The sequence below is a fragment of the Magnolia sinica genome, unplaced genomic scaffold (genome assembly GCF_029962835.1).
Source record: "Magnolia sinica isolate HGM2019 unplaced genomic scaffold, MsV1 ctg104, whole genome shotgun sequence".
In the NCBI taxonomy this organism is placed as follows: Eukaryota; Viridiplantae; Streptophyta; class Magnoliopsida; order Magnoliales; family Magnoliaceae; genus Magnolia; species Magnolia sinica.
In genome coordinates this window covers 95,201-112,323 of record NW_026682757.1, presented here as the reverse complement: position 1 = coordinate 112,323, position 17,123 = coordinate 95,201, and the positions used below count along the sequence as shown (strand labels likewise).

The window sequence follows — 17,123 nt, the reverse complement described above, 5'->3', positions numbered from 1 at the left end:
TGTTGAGGGTCAAATATTGCATATTATCCTCCATTTATATCTTGGTTTTATGAACATGATAATGCTTTATGTCCTATTTTACTCATGTTTGTGATGCAAGGTGAATTTAAGAGCTTGGATTGAAAAGGGTACTAAAAGCATGGATTTAATGCTCAAGAATCACCAAGGCAAGGGGTGGATCTTGAAGAATTCACATGCCAAAGATTTAAGGAAACTAAGTGATGAATGAAGAGAATTGAAATCCTGAAAATTGTCTTGAAAACATATTCCAGGACCAGAAAAGTCTAATTTTGAAAAACTGCCAGAATAGACTTCGATTCTATAGAAGACTGTTAGATTGTATCAAAGAACATATCGAAGACACTTCGATAGAATTAAGAATTTCAGGCCAAACTCAAGAATTTCAAATTTATGTAGTTTCAATTCTATCGAAGTGTCTTTGATATGTCCTTCGATAGATAGAATCAAAATTACATAAATTTAAGGTGGTTTATAGATTTTTCCAAGTTGGTGCGACGAAAGGAGGTGTTTCTCAATTATAAATAGGAGTCCCCAGGGCATCTCTGGGCATCATCTAGGGTTTGGAGGAGTGAAGCACAAGGGTGGAGAGCCGTTGCCAAGAGTTTTTTTTCCTTTCTCCATAGTTTTTTATACTTTCTTCTAGGGTTTTAGATCCAATCATGTCTATAGTTGGCTAAACCTCTTAGCTAGGGCTAAGAGGTGAAGCTTGTAGCATTATGGGATGTTTCTATGGCTTTGATTCATGTTTATGTTGAACTTTGATTCTAGTTTGATATTTAAGGAATACTTTCAATTTTTAATGGTTTATTGTGATTTAAATTACAGTAGATCTGCAATAGCTTTACAAACATGGTACTGTTTTACGCCCTGCTGTAATCGTGTTTTTGATGCAAGATGTATTTAGGAGCTTGGACTGCAAAAGGGTGCTACAAGCATAGATTTAATGCTCTGAAGGCACCAAGGTAAGGGGCGGACCCCAGGGGACCAAGATTGAAGAATTTACACACTAGAGATCCGAGAAAATCACGTCATTCACGTTAAACGGGCCTGAAAGACATCTAAAATGCAAGATCGCAGGGTTCCCATCATCCGTTTTCCTCGAGACTTCATATATGGCCTGAAGACCATAAGTTAACCGTACACAACAAATTTTAGCCATTGGATCTCTCTGAAAGTGGCCCAACGGACAAATTAGTGCATAGATCTGTGAATTGGGGCCCGCCTGATATCTGGATATGCTTCAATTGTTGTCACAACATGTTAAATGAAGTACTAGAGAGGATGGATGGAGAAGATTTCTCGTAGCCAGCATAATAGACCCCACCTGAGTTGGGCGTGCATAGTGCATGAGTGCACTAGCCGAGCACAGCTACACAGAGATGGTCAACCCATCTCTTGACCGTCTCCTCTTCAAACCAGAAACTCTGCTTCTGGTGTGAAACAGAGATTGCAGACGAGATTCGGTGGGGCACCATTATGCTCCAAAAGCTTGATCTTGACCGTCCATTGCATCCAGAGAAGAAGTTTTACCGTGGCCATGGTGATCATCTGTGACCATGCATACACACACAAGAAGGAAGTGATTAAACGCAGAATGAATGGTGAAAGCAAAGATCTCATGGCCGACTACGTTTTGGATCCAAAACTATCCCTTCCCGAACAGGATTTCGAGAAGAATCCTGTGGACAGTATGGATTTTGTAAAGGACAAATGAAGTGGACCCCACCAAGAACCAGCGCAAGCAATTTGCGTAGACTAAACGTTGTCCGTCCGCTGGGAGTTGGGGTGGCCCACCACGATCACCAAATGAATGATCCGAGACGTCCATCATGTTCAGAGGAGGGCTTCGACCAAAACCCAGTCATTCTCATGCACCCGTTCAGTCATTCAAAAACGCGGAGCAAGGAACAAGCTGCCACGTCGAGCAATGGTGTGGTCCACCCAAAGCTCGAATTCACTTCAATCTTGGAAGAGTAGCCTAAATTGATACCAAGAAACTAGTGAACAGACTTGATTCTTTAGTAACCATAGAAGATGGGCCCCACCAAGCATCAATGCAAGATGGGTCCTTTTCTTACGCACGGCGTGACTTGCATGCTTCTTGGCCGCCTGAACAGATTTCGTAGCAGCTGTTCCACCGACTATGCTTGTAGCTGACCTCCATCAGCTTATAAAAGAAGAGAAGAGATAGCTAGCGAGGGGGCTGGAGATCAGTAGGCAGCCGTGGAGGTGACGCGTGGAGCATGGGCCGGTGAAACGAGTTTTTCTTCTTTCCTTTTATTTAGTTATTTTATTAAGAGATTTTAGCCACTCATGTCTATGATCGGCTAAGCCTCTTAGCTAGGGCTAAGAGGTGAAGCTTGTAGTGTGATTAGGATGGTTATTTTGCTTTGATTCATGTTTTGTGAACTTTGTCTAGATTCTTATAAGAAATTTTTTTAGGTTTTAATGGTTTGTTGTGACTCAAATTACAATAGATCTGCAATAGCTTGAGATATTCTCCTTTCATGTATTGAGATTGTGAACTTGGGAACTCTGTTGTTCACCATTGTCTTCTGGGCATGGTTGGGTGACGAAACCCTTCCTAACTTTCACAATTCTCTCATGATTGGTTGTGAGATTGGTAAATTGCTGTTGTTTGCCATAGCCTCTTGGGCATGGTTAGGTGACGGAATCACTTCCAAATTTGCACCAATCGTATCTGTTGATGATTAGATTTATGAGAAGTTCAGAGATCTGACAAATCTCTTCTTACCAATTGGATAGGATAGGACTCTGATTCTAGTTGTGTCCTTGAATCAATGCAAGGTAGCTTCCTAATTGCTAAAAGTGGATCCTTGGCACCCTAGCTCCCACCTTTATTGTTATTAGTTTTTAATTAATCTATTCACAATTATTCCCTCAATTTTATTCAGTTTAGATTTCATCTTAGTCTAGTTCTAGTTCTACTTAATTTCAGATTACGTACAGGTTTCAGTCCCTGTGGATTCGACTGCGGTCTTATCGAGTTTATTATTACATCACAACCCTATACTTGGGGTGTGAACAATGATCATGGAACAGAAATTCAAAATAGCAATTTTGAGATGTTTTGTGATGACCATGGAATATTACATGAATTTTTTGCTATTAAAACTCCTCAACAAAATGGTATAGCTGAAAGGAAAAACAGAGTTCTACAAGAAATGAGGACTGTTATGCTTAATAGTAAAAAATTAGCAAAACATTTATGGGCTGAAGTTGTCAACACTGCTTGTTATATTATTAATTGAGTATATGTAAGAGCAGGTTTAAATAAAATGGCTTAAGAACTTTGGTTTAACAAAAAACTATTAGTAAAATATTTTAGTACTTTCGGAAGCAAATGCTTCATTTTACGAGATATAGAACTTCTGGGAAAATTTGGAGTAAAAAGTGATGAAGGTATTTTTCTAGGAGACGCTCTAAACAGTAGAGCATATCGTGTCCTAAATAAAAGGATCGGAGTGATACAAGAATCCATAAATGTTGTAATTGACGATCAAACTATCACTGTAGCTGATAAACACGATGATGAGGTTATTATATTCAATCAATTAGCACCTTCATCAAAATCAGATACAATTGAGAATAGACTAGTCAAAGACCATCCGACTAATTAAATTCTTAGTAACCCTCACATTGGTGTTTAAATCAGAAGACAAGTTGAAAACATTTGTAATCATGTATGCTTCACTTCCCAGATAGAATCGTCAAATGTAAATGAAGCCTTAGTAGATGAAAATTGGATTTTAGCTATGTAAGATGAACTAAATCAATTAGTCAGGAATGATGTTTGGTATCTAGTTCCTAGACCATCTGACAAACATGTGATTGGAACTAAATGGATATTTAAAAATAAATCTGATGAATTTGGGAATATCTTAAGAAACAAAGTAAGATTAGTTGTATAAGGGTACACCCAAATTGAAGGAGTCGATTATGACGAAACTTTTGCTCCAGTCGCTCATCTTGAATCCATTAGACTATTTATCTCCATCACATGTCATAAAAACTTTAAAATTTATCAAATGGATGTTAAAAGTGCTTTATTAAACGGTGATTTAAATGAAAAAGTTTATGTGGAATAACCTAAAGGTTTCGAAGATCCTAAACTTTCTAACAATGTATACCATCTTAAAAAGGCCCTGTATAGATTAAAACAAGCTCCTAGAGCCTGGTATGAAAAACTAAAAAAATTTCTTCACAGTCAAAATTTTAAAATGGGTAGTGTTGATAAAACTCTATTTATTAAAAGAATTAATGAAGAGCTGTTGATTGTTTAAATATATATAGATGCTATTATCTATGGATAAACAAATGCTAACCTTTCTTCTAATTTTGCAGAGTTTATGAAATCAAAATTTGAGATGAGCATGGTGGGAGAACTGAATTATTTTCTTAGACTTCAAATGAAACAACTTGAAAATAGAATTTTTCTTGAGGGTCAAATATTACATATTGGACCCCATTTATATCTTGGTTTTATGAACATGATACTGCTTAATGTCCTATTTTACTCATGTTTGTGTTGCAATGTGAATTTAAGAACTTGGATTAGAAAAGGTGCTAAAAGCATGGATTTGACGCTTGAAGATCACCAATACAAAAAATGGATCTTTGGAGACAAAGATTAAAGATTTCAAGGTTCAAGATTAAGAAAAACCAAGTGGAGATGGAAGGAAGCCGAATGAACAAGTGTAGAAGTCACATTGACTAATTGAACACAGGTCGATGACATTGAATTTACGAAGAAAAATCAAGTTGGTCGCTTGACAAATTGAAGACGTTTCTCAATGACTCGAGAACTTGTTCGATGACTCGAAGCTTTGCTCGATGACATTGAAGGCCTCTTCAATGACATCGAATTTTCTGTGGAATTTCAACAAAACTCGCTGGACATATTGGGCAGCATTTTCGGTTACTCGAAGCATTCCTCAATGACATCGAAGATATGATCGATGACATCGAATTTATTGAAGAAATTGGATTAGCTCTCTGGACTATTTTGGACACATTATCGATTCCTCGAACAATGTTCGATGACATCGAAGGCCTCTTTGATGACATTGAAGGTAGGTTCGATGACATGGAAGGTCGCAGAGTACGGATGAAGCTACAAAAGCATGAAAAAAGCATGTATAAAAGACACCTTCAATGACATCGAAGCTTATTCGATGTCATCGAATGAATCACGCATAGTTACACAGAGTTACATAGAGTGCGTAAATTTGAGGCAGTTTCTAAAATTTTTTAAAGAGGTGCGAAAGGAGGTGTTGCACAATTATAAATAGGAGTCCCCAAGGCATCCTTGGGGATCTATCAAATCATTCTAGGGTTTAGAGGTGAGAAGTACAAGGGTAGAGAGCAGTCGCCAAGTGTTTTTCTTCTTCCTTAGTTTTTCATACTTTCTTCTAGGGTTTTAGTTCTAATCATGACTATGGTTGACTAAACCTCTTAGCTGGGGTTAAGGGGTGAAGCTTGCAGTGTGATGAGATGCTTTCTATTACTTTGATTCATGTTTATGTTGAACTCTCTTTGATTCTAGTTTGATATTTAAGAAATACTTTCAGTTTTTAATGGTTTGTTGTGACTCAAATTACAATAGATCTGCGATAGCTTTAGGTTTGTTCTTTTTATATATTGAGATTGTGAAATTAGGAAATCTTATTGTTCACCATCGTCCCTTGGGCATGGTTGGATGATGGAATCCCTTCTAATCTTCATGATTTTCTTATGTTTGGTTATGAGATTGGTATATCCTATTGTGAGCCATTGTGTAAGACCCGACCAGAGTTCTTGTGTGTGCATGTGTGTGTATAGGTATGCATTTCATTTTTCTTGGTCCAGCGGTCCTATCCGTTGAATCCCGACGACACGCGACCCTCAGATAGTGTTTTCGGTCATCCTTAAGTCTGGTCATGTTGACCTGACTCGGATCGACCCAAGACCTATGCTATCTTGTCCGTATCGTCGTTGCGGTTCCGACAGCGCATCTTGCGCATCCATCCGATATATAGATCATAAGTTATGAACATTTCATTGTATGACCCTTGATCATGTGGCCCACCTAAGGTAGTGCCTGTGACCCCACTCTTGGCACAAGTTCCAATGTAATACTGCACACACCACTTAAAATTCTATAGCTAACACTACCCAACCACACACACCACCAAAGCCTACCCTAACCTATCACTTTAGTTTCTCCTCCCATAGGTTAATCATTACTTTCTCTTATAAAAAAATCATTACCTCTCTCTCCTTATCTCTCCCTCCTTCTCATTTTCTCTCCATTCTAGCAAATCTCTCTCCCTAACGTCCTATAATCCCCCATTTCTCCAGCCCTCAAAGCTCCAAAATCCCTCCAATCCCACCCTTAAAAACTCATCTTAACCATCAAACCCTCTTCCTTGGACCAAGATTTACATGGTGTGGAAGGTTGAGAGCTTGGCTTGAATGTGGGTGACTATATCTTGCTGATTTCCTTTTCATCTCTTGATCCTTCTATTTCTTCATAAATGAAACATATGGGACCCACCAATCCATGGTGGGGATACCATTTGATCCCATGGATGTGGCCCTTGGTCCATTCTACATGCATGCAATATTCCATGATGGGGCCATTCTTTATGGACCCCATCATTATGTATCTCATGATCTACACCATTCTAAGGTTATCTAGACCTTAAACATCATGTTGGAATGGCATCCCAACCATCCATTGTGGTTATAGGCCATGCATGCGATAAATTTATGTTGTAAGTGTAAATCAATCTAGATGTATAGGTGTGATTGTTCTTGGGAGGGCCCATTAGTGGCGGAGCCCTATCCCCATGGCCAGATTATCCTTTTCTCTCTCTTTTCTCTTATTTTGGATGATCATATGTGTGGCCCACTTGGTGGGCTTGGGACATCCAGAAAATTCAGCAATGGTGGGATGCCGCTACCACCCATTTCATGATTTTTAGGCACGTTATTTGATGCATGCAAGTGTCCTGACTTAAGTTCTTGATCTGGACATGTGTGGGGCACACTAAGGAAGGCCACACCTCTTTTTATTTGCTGTATATATCTAGTTATGAGCTGGTATATCCAGCCATATATAGCTATCCAAAAATCTGGACTGTTTACATGGACTGTTGTAGTTGATGTTTGGCATGGGATTGGTCCTTGATTTTCACAATTTTTCTTCTTGTTTTGGGGTGTATTTTGAAGGAGTGGACCCCACCTTAAAGTGTGATGGATCAAACCTCAGATTGTCCATGCAATGACACCCAAAAATGAGGCCCATAAGGGGTGGGCGGTCCACCTTGCTGGACTGTCTAGCCCTGTAAAATGAAAGGAAAACACAAATTCCAATTCGATTTCTTGAGGGGTGGGCCACTTTTGTTGACCCCACCTTGCTGTATTTTATAGGAAAAATATCAAACATTCATCCCTCCCCTCTTAGGCAAAGTTTGGGCCCACTTTTTAGGGTGTTCATTGTACGGACAACAACCTTTTGTGCAGTAGATTTTTTATTCTCTACCTTACTGTCCATGAAATTCATTCATGTTTTGTTTGGGTTTGTAGCTTTCCTAATAGCCCATCTTATGGCCCATCATGTTGGGACCCATCTTGGGGGTGTGGGCCACCACTTTCATCTAAAAAAAGGAGGTATGGCTGCTGGAATAACAGCCCATAGCTGGACGTTCCAGCAGGGTTGGCGTCCAGCCATGGGCTGGCCGTCCACCCTCCTAAGGCCCACTATGATGTATGTTTTATCTAGGGCACGCTCCATATTGTGAACCCCATGTGTGTGGCCCATCTCCTATGTGGGATGTCCACATGTGGGACCCACCTTGATGTGTTTAGGGGGGATATCCCAGCCCCTTGGACCGTCCACCATGGGACGCCCAGGCCCATTGGGCTGCTGCTGGACGTCCAGTCCAACAGCATGGCCCACCTAATTTATGTGTCTTATCCACTCCTTTCATCTGGTGAGACCCTCTGTGACATGTGTGAGTCACCAAGGATTGAAATAATTGTATAAATTAATTATTATTGAATTTCCAGTAAGCCCAGATAGTGGGTGGGCTGAAATTTCAACAATAGGCCCAAAGTTGCTGTCTATAAATGCATATTTTGGGGATATTTTGTTACATATCTTGCCCTATTTCTAATCACGTTTGGGCTTAATTAGTGCACTCTTAAGGTTCACTTCAATTGGGTTTTTAATGGACTAATATTCATAGTTAATTGTTGAGTTTCCTAGGCCCATTGTTCTGGAACTTTCTTGATAGGCCCCTGACCTTTGAGCATATATTTAACACACTATTGTGATGAGCTTTATGGGCCAAAATTCTTAAGTAGTTGGGCCCTTGGTCACCCATTAAATTAACCCCATAATTGGGCCAAGATGTAAGGCCCGACTTACTTGTTTCAAACATAAGGATTTGCCCATATGGTTGGAACATTTGGCTGCCCATTAGGCCGACCACAATGTATGGGTTTTATGATATTTATGGTTCGGCCCGACCCTTGTTTGATGGCCCACCATGTTGCCTATGTGTTGGACTTGGTGTACAACCCACTAGGCCATGGATTGCTTAGGCATTGGGCCTTGTTTCATATTCGTATAGTAGCGGGCTACCTTTTAGGATCCAGTTGAGGTTGGATGTCCTCTTTGGTGGACTTAAGATAGGCCCATAGGGTTGTTATAGGTGGTTGAAGGCCCACCTTGAACCCTTGTTAGGATTGCTTCTTCCTTGGGCCTTTATGGCCCTCTTAGCTTATGGGTTACCCCAAAGTATTGGGCCCCCATTAGAGAACTTCTCCTTAGAGTACCTGTCTATGTATCTAGACCTTGTCCCTCCTTGGGAAGGAGGAATATGTTCCATGTCATCATCAGCGAGTAGCGCACTTATACCATTATGACCCATATGCATCATCTGCATGAATGAATTGCATTGTGTGTAGTCATTGGGTTAATATGATAGAGAGATGGAGTTTCTCCCCTTGTGCATATCGAGTGCTTGAAGCTAGTGCATGATCTGTATGCATGACTCATACATTAGCATCGCATGTCATGATAATACTGCCCTTGCTTCATCAGGGTCTTGCCTCTACAGGGACATTCATGGATGGCCATATGTGTGGACACCGGAAATGTTACTTGAGCATATAGGGTGCATAGGATGCCCATGAGTGAAATTTTCAAAATTTCTATGGTACTAAAGATCTGTCCCAACGCTATGACCGAGTGAAAACTATGAGCGCACGAGGGCCTTACACCATTAGGCCGTGACTCCCACTGTCGTGTAGTCGGTTGGGTAGGGGTGTGACCTTATCCGCCTGGTGTAAGAAGGCATTGATAGGATGAGTCTGACCAACTCATAAATGGGTCTCCTGCCGAAGAGCCTTGTTGGTGATTGGCTGTCCATAGGCGGGTAGTGAAGTCTCTTACGCTCGTTTGATTGTGCGGGTTTGGAGAGTGGCAGTCATCCAGTAGTGTAATCGACCCTGGTGATTTCCTTATAATGGAAATTTATTTGATATGTGGATTAAACATGAGGACTGTCATCACTTCGCATTGCATTCGTATCAGTTGTATAAGCCCTTTTATGCATCACCTTGGTATGACGCCTAGTACTCATTGCATTGTATTCATGGCAAGACTTGGTAAGGCTAGTGATATTGTCATTGATCATGTTTTCCTTCCTGTACCCCCTATTATTCTTCTGTGCACCATTATCACACACCTTCACCACCCTCTAATCTTCTATAAGCTTATGCACGATTGATGCGTGTAAGAGATCCTAGGTTAGTATCGTAGTGGCAGAGCTTGGATTAGATTTGAGCCGAGAACCCCCAGTGTTGCAGATCTTCTTCGTACTTCTTTCATTATCAGATGTATTTCTTTTCAGTTATGTATTTGTAAAAGTTTAAATTTATAGTGGATTTTGTAATGTGTCCCTTTATTATTTTCGAGACTTACTTGCTGTGATCTTGGGTATGCTCGCATTGGAATGAATATATGATTATGGAAATCCTCCTTGTAAGATCCCAGGATCGGAACCTGCCTCAGGAGCCGAGAATGGGAGACTAAGGAGGCTGTTGCGGCCAGAACCGGCTATCGGGTTCCTTGTGAGTCTGGTCACTAAGTCTGGGGCATGACACATTGTCTCCTGGGCATGGTTTTATGATGGAATCACTTCAAGTTCTCACAACTCTCATCCATTGAGAATTAGGTCAAAGGAAGTTCAGATTTGGTTTTACTAAGATATTTTCCAACTAGATAAGATGAGACTCTGATTCTAGTTATATCCTTAAATTAAGCATAGATGTCCTTGATCTCTACAAGTGGATCCTTGGAAACCCTAGTTCTCATCTTTGAATTTCTTAAGTTTAGTTAAATAATTCACAATTACTTTCTCTACACTTCTACATTTAGGTTTACATCTTCTTTTAGTTCTACTTCTATTTAATTTTAAAAATGCACAAGATCAGTACCTGTGGATTCGACCTCAGTCTTACTGAGATTATTATTACATCGCAACCCTACACTTGGGGTTGTGAACAAGTTTTGGTGCCGTTGTCAGGGACTAACGGTTGCGTTTTTTGAAATTGACTAGTTTTGGAATTAGGTTAAGATTATGATTTTTCTACTTTCTATTTTTGAGTTAAGGTTTTTTCTGAATTATTTTATAAACTAACTTAGCTTTCTATTTCTATGTTTAGAAACTTTCCTTTTGTTTTTTTTTTTTTTAGAAACTAGGTTGCTAATTCTAGGTTAGAAACTTTCCTAATTTGATTTTAAAAATTAACTTTTTCACTTTTTTAGAAACTTTCCTTTTCTGTTTTCCTTTAATCTACTTTCTAATTCTAGTTTAGGACTTTCTATTTTCTATTTTTTTAGATACTTTCCTTTTTTGTTTTTAGAAACTAGGTTGCTTTCTTATTTCTTTTTATTTATTTATTTATTTTAGAAACTAATTCACTTTCCTTTTTTCTTTTGCAAGATCCTAACCTAGAAGCTTCTAATTTGGTAACTTCTTTCTAATTCTCTCCCTTTCTATTTGTAGATTTCTATTTCCTTCTTTCTTTTAGGTTGAGGTTAGATTCTGAAATTGAGGGCTGAGAGTGTTTTATGTCAAGTGGGTTAGTGACAACACTCGACGTCTTTTGAGTGAAGGAGGATTAGTTGAAGTGTTATCTATCCACCACAGGATTAGACACCACTCGAGATCCTCAGAGTTAATTGAGGTTATGGCTGCAAATCAACCTGTAAATTAACCAGTGAATCAGCTGCAACCTTGAGTTGCGAAAGTCCAGGATGAGAATGAGGTGCACCATGCACCCCCGCCTTGTACTTTACGAGATTACTTACAACCGGCGGGAGTGAGCATGCCCTCATGTATGGTTTTTTTAGGAAATACAGGAAACATCAATATCAAGCCTGTAGTGATCCAACTCCTTCCAAAGTTCCTTGGACTTAAATATGAAAGTCCATACCTGCACTTGTAAGAATTTGATGAGGTTATAGTCACTTTAAACTTTCCCAACGTGTCTGAGGATGACACGGTCAGGCTGAAACTTTTTTCCTTTCTCCTTGAAAGAAAAACCTAAGACGTGGTTGCACTCATTACATCCGTTATCTATTGGCACATGGAATAACATGATGGAGTTCATAAAAAAATTCTTTCCATACCATAAGACGAATACCATCAGGAAGTCAATCATGAACTTCGTCCAAAAGGAAGATGAAACATTCTTTCAATGTTGGGAGCGGTTCATGGATCTCGTCAGTTCATGCCCACAACACGGTTTTGAAATGTATCGCATAACAATTTTCTTCCATGATGGAGTAACATCCTCCATGTGCCAATTCGTCGAGACAATGTGCAATGGGGAGTTCATGAACAAAAATGTTGATGAGGTGTGGGATTACTTTGACAAACTCACTGAAACCACACAATTATGAGACATCTCTCCAAAATCTAGCACCACATCTTAGGTTACTCAAGTAAGGGAGAGGGGTGGGATATACTTGTTGAAAGAGGATGATGATATAAATGCTAAAGTGGCTAGTCTCACATGGAAGGTCGAGGCCATGGAACTTAAGAAGGATAATGTTAAGGAAGTTGTTGTGGTATCTGTGCTTGCAACATACATACAACTGAAAATTGCCCAATGGTACCTATTTTTTAAGAGGGACTGAACAAGCAATCGAATGCCGTGAACAACTACTAAAGACCTTTCAGTGGACCCATCTCTAACACATACAATCCTAGTTGGAGAAATCATCCGAACTTTAGTTGGAGGAATGGACAAACTGTTACTCCTCAAGGAATCCTTAACCAATTCTTGAATCAAGGGAAACCTCAAGAGGATCCGGTCTGGAAACATATTCAAAACCAAGAGCTTATCAATAAGAGTATATTGCAAACCCTTCAAGACCTCTTTCAAAGGCCATATAAGTGCGTGACATAAAAATTTCAATTGGAAAAAAAGGGATTCTTCTAGCCCAACCTTTCCCCAATCCTAAACCGCAATACAAAATAAGTGATCCAAGCTCTTCAAATTAAATGGAGTAAGCTAAGTCTATCACCATTCTTAGGAGTGGGAAGATAATTGACAAAATCTATTCCAGTAAGGGTTGAAAAGTCTAAGGACCCGGAAGTAGATGAAACTCACAGACCTATCAACACTCCATAAGAGTTAACACCAGAATTCCAAAGCAATCTGATTGCACCATTCCCCCAATAGTTGATTGCACCAAAACCTCTCTCTAACTCTCAGGACATTTTAGAGGTGCTTAAACAAGTGAAGGTTAAAATCCCTCTCTTGGATGCCGTAAAACAAATTCCTTCATATGTCAAATTTCTGAAAGACCTATGAATGACTAAGAGACGACAAAGTATCAAAAGGAAAATTTTTCTGATAGAAAAAGTGAGTGCCATCCTCAAGCAAGATGTGCCACAAAAATATAAAGATCTCGGTAGACCAACCATCCCTTGTGTAATTGGGAACTATTGGATTGAGCACACACTTCTTGACTTAGGAGCGAGCGTAAATCTGATTCCTTACTCAGTCTACGAATAGCTAGGTTTGGGTGAATTGAAACCCACCTGAACCACATTACAACTTGCTGATCGCTCAGTTCGTGTACTAAGAGGGGTAATTAAGGATGTGTTGGTCTAGGTTGACAAATTCTACTACCCAGTAGATTTTATTATCCTGGATACTCAACCCATCGTGGACATGAGCACCCAAATTCCTGTTATTCTTAGTCGCCCATTCCTTGCCACATCAAATGTAATCATTAACTACAGTAATAGAGTCATGAGTTTATCTTTTCAAAATATGACATTGAAGTTGAATATCTTTTTCAATACGAAAAAACAGGTAAAGGATGATGATGATACCCATGATGTTAACTTGATTGATTCTTTCGTGGAGGATAGAACTCTGATGACTTTGTCCTCTGACCTTCTAGAGATGTGTCTGGCCTACTCCCACGATTTGGATGATGATATGATTAGGGAGACAGGGGCCATGCTTTATACTGTGCCAGTACTTGAAGTTAACCGGTGGAGGTTATAATTTGAAGAATTGCCCCAAACTGATATAGTGCCTCTACTGTCTAACCTCAAGGCACCGAAACTTGACTTAAAACCTTTGCCCTCTGATTTAAAATATGTCTATTTAGGTCAAGATGAGACATACCAAGTGGTGATTTATTCCCACCTTAAGCAAGAACAAGAGAGTATGCTCATTTCTACTCTCATTGAGCATAAGGGAGTTCTTGGATGGTCAATTGTGGATCTTAAGGAAATTGACCATTCGATTTGTAATCACCGCATTTATCTAGAGGATAATACGAAGGCTTCTCGGCAACCACAATATAGATTAAATTCAAATATGAAGGAAGTGATTAACACTGAGGTTCTTAAGCTATTGGATGTGAGTATCATATACCCTATATCTGATAGTCAATGGGTGAGTCCAACTTAGGTGGTTCGTAAGAAGTCTGGAATCACCATTGTAGCCAATGCTGACACTCATGCCAACTATAGTCACTACTGGTTGGAGAATGTATATTGACTACAGGAAGTTGAATACCATCAGAGGAAGGACCACTTTCCTTTACCCTTCATCGACCAAAATTTGGAAAGGCTAGTTGGTCATTTCTATTACTGTTTCCTTGACGGATATTCGGGCTACAATCAAATCGAGATAGTCCATGAAGACCAAGAAAAGACCATGTTCACATGTCCTTTTAGCACCTTTACTTATCGAAGGATGCTATTTGGACTGTGCAATGCCCCCACCACCTTTCAGTGATGTATGTTGAGTATTTTTCTTGATATGGTGGGGCAATATTTAGAGGTCTTCATGGACGATTTCTCAATTTTTGGTCCATCCTTCAACAAATGCTTGGAAAATTTTAAAAATGTGTTGAAGGGATGTAAGTAAAAGAATTTGGTACTAAATTGGGAGAAGTGCCACTTCATAGTTCGTAAGGGAATTATCTTGGGACATATCATCTCTTCCAAAGGAATTGAGGTATATAAGGTTAAGATTGATCTAATCTCTAACTTACCTCCACCCAAGAACATATGTAATGTGCGATCCTTTTTAGGACACGCTGGATTTTACAGGAGATTCATAAAGGACTTTAGTCACCTCTCTCATCCTTTATGAAATCTACTTCAAAAGGATGTGCCATATGAGTAGACTGAGCAATGCCAAGAAGCTTTTACTAAGCTCAAGGGCATATTAACCACTGCACCTATCATGCAGCCACCCAACTGGAGCCTTCCTTTTGAACTTATGTACGACATGTCTGACTATACTCTTGGGGCAGTTTTAGGCCAGAGAAAAGAAAAGAAGCCCTATGTTATTCATTACGCGAGTAGAACTCTAAATCCTGCCCAAGTGAATTACTCAACTACGGAAAAAGAACTCTTAGCCGTGGTGTTGGCTTTGGACAAATTTAGGTCCTACTTGATCAGATCCAATATCGTCATTTACACAGATCATGTAGTGCTCAAGTATCTTCTTTTTAAGAATGATGATAAATGTCATGCCCCAAACGCGGAAATCGGATTTATAGGAATCCCGATCACCGAATTCGGTGCTAACAGCCTCCGTAGTACCCCATTCTCTGCTCCCAGCGCCCATATGTCAGGTTCCGATCCTGGGATCCTACAAGGAGGATTTTTCAACGTACATTTATCTCCTAAGAAGCATAACCACAAGTTTACCCAAATCACGAAGGCAACATCATCATCCCATATCTACTAATATAAACATTTGAATACAGTACTGAAAGGAAAATACATATATTAAAAATCAAAGCTCCAGAAGTCAACTGCATGCTCCAAGCTCGACGTTACTACAATGAAAATCAAAGGGAAATACATTTATCTCCAGAAGTCACCTGCACACATCTATTGTGCATAAGCTTATAGAAAGCTTAGAGGGTGGTGTAAGTGTGTGCACAAGATAGGTGCCAAGTATTCAATATAATGCCTTAATCATATAATATCAGAATTATTGGCAAGATCATGAATCATACGATATCAGAGTAAGTGGAAATACTGCAAGTCTATAAATCATACAATATCAGAGTACGCAATATAGATCAACTATGCAAATGAGGAGTTATAGAGAGTCAAATATCAGATGCCGAGGATACAATGCAATATGTAAATCCTGCTAAGTTTGTCTAGGCCATATAAGTGCAGAAACATAGCAATAAAAAATGCCACATGCCTACGGATGTAATGTAATATGCGATGCGAATGAGATGACCAAGCAGGAGTGTGAAGTCGGGATGATAGTACATAGTATCGCAGGCTACAGGGTCTACCACAAGGGACTTCTATCTAAACCAGTCCCATACCTAAATTTGGATAGTCAGACTTAATGTGGTAAACTCCTGATCTCAAGTTAGTCACGCGCCCCAAACTAAATCCTGGCTATTGCGAATGTACACGTAATAAATAGTTGTGCACCACCAGCTCGAGTGGATAGTGAATGAATGAATGAATGAGTATGCAACTCCTGCTCAATAAGTCCACATATCAGCACTGTACATCTCTGGGATCATCACTGGGGTCTAGTATACTCCAAACTGGCTACCGCCTCTGAAGGCCGCTTAGCCCAATGAGTGAAAAAGACCTCACTACCCTCCTACATCAGTATACCAATGCCTACCCGGCTCGTCGATAGCGGACCCATTTAGGAGCTGGTCAGACTCAGCCTAGCTATGCTTACTCCCTCAGGCGGGTAAGGCCACACCCCTCCCAACCGACCACGACACAGTGAGAGACGTGGCCTCCTGGTATTCGACACTCGGGTGCTCAAGTATCCACTCGGTCTCGATGTTGGAGCATCCTCTGGTACCAAGAGGGTTTAGGGATTTTCACCCAGGGCCATCTATGACAGCCCGATGCTAATAACAGATTTCTGGTGTCCCATCTGGCCATCCACGATATGCTTGTGGAGGCTATGGCCCTGATGTCACTAGGGCGTACAGTAATCACAACGCACAATGTAAGGTGCATGAGTCATACAATCCAGTCATGCATCAATCCTACGCATACCGTGCGCTCATGTGAGATAATCTCTACCTATCTGGGAGTCTCATAATAACCTGCCTAATGTCATATGCAATGGTCAACCACATCTCATAACAAATATGTAGATGATGCGTATGGGATGTATCATGATGCTATGCTGTCACATACTCATAATCAGTATCAGTAATCAGCATCAATAATCGACCTTGACAACATGGACATTTAACCAACATTGTCCCCAAGGAATGACCCACATAGAGCCTAACATATAGTGGACCCATGGCATCACACGAGGGCCAAAAATACAACACCATGGGCCTCACTTAAGAGCTTAATACGCATCACGATGGGCCTTTTACATGAGATTAAAATACATCACAATGGGCTCCATAGCCTGGCCCTCAAATGCACCATAATGGGCCTCATACAATCATAATGGGCCGCATCACATGGGCCTAATACACATCACATGGGCCTATATACATCGGATGGGCCACGTCTCATGGGCCCTGAATA

General features: G+C 40.0%; 1 non-coding gene across 1 annotated transcript; it reads right to left on the bottom strand.

Moving 5' to 3' along the window:
- Positions 1-11,740: 11,740 nt before the first annotated feature.
- LOC131235994 (small nucleolar RNA R71) lies at positions 11,741-11,847 on the bottom strand. The gene has a single exon (XR_009166479.1). It is a non-coding gene; the product is annotated as a small nucleolar RNA R71 (small nucleolar RNA).
- Positions 11,848-17,123: the final 5,276 nt, after the last annotated feature.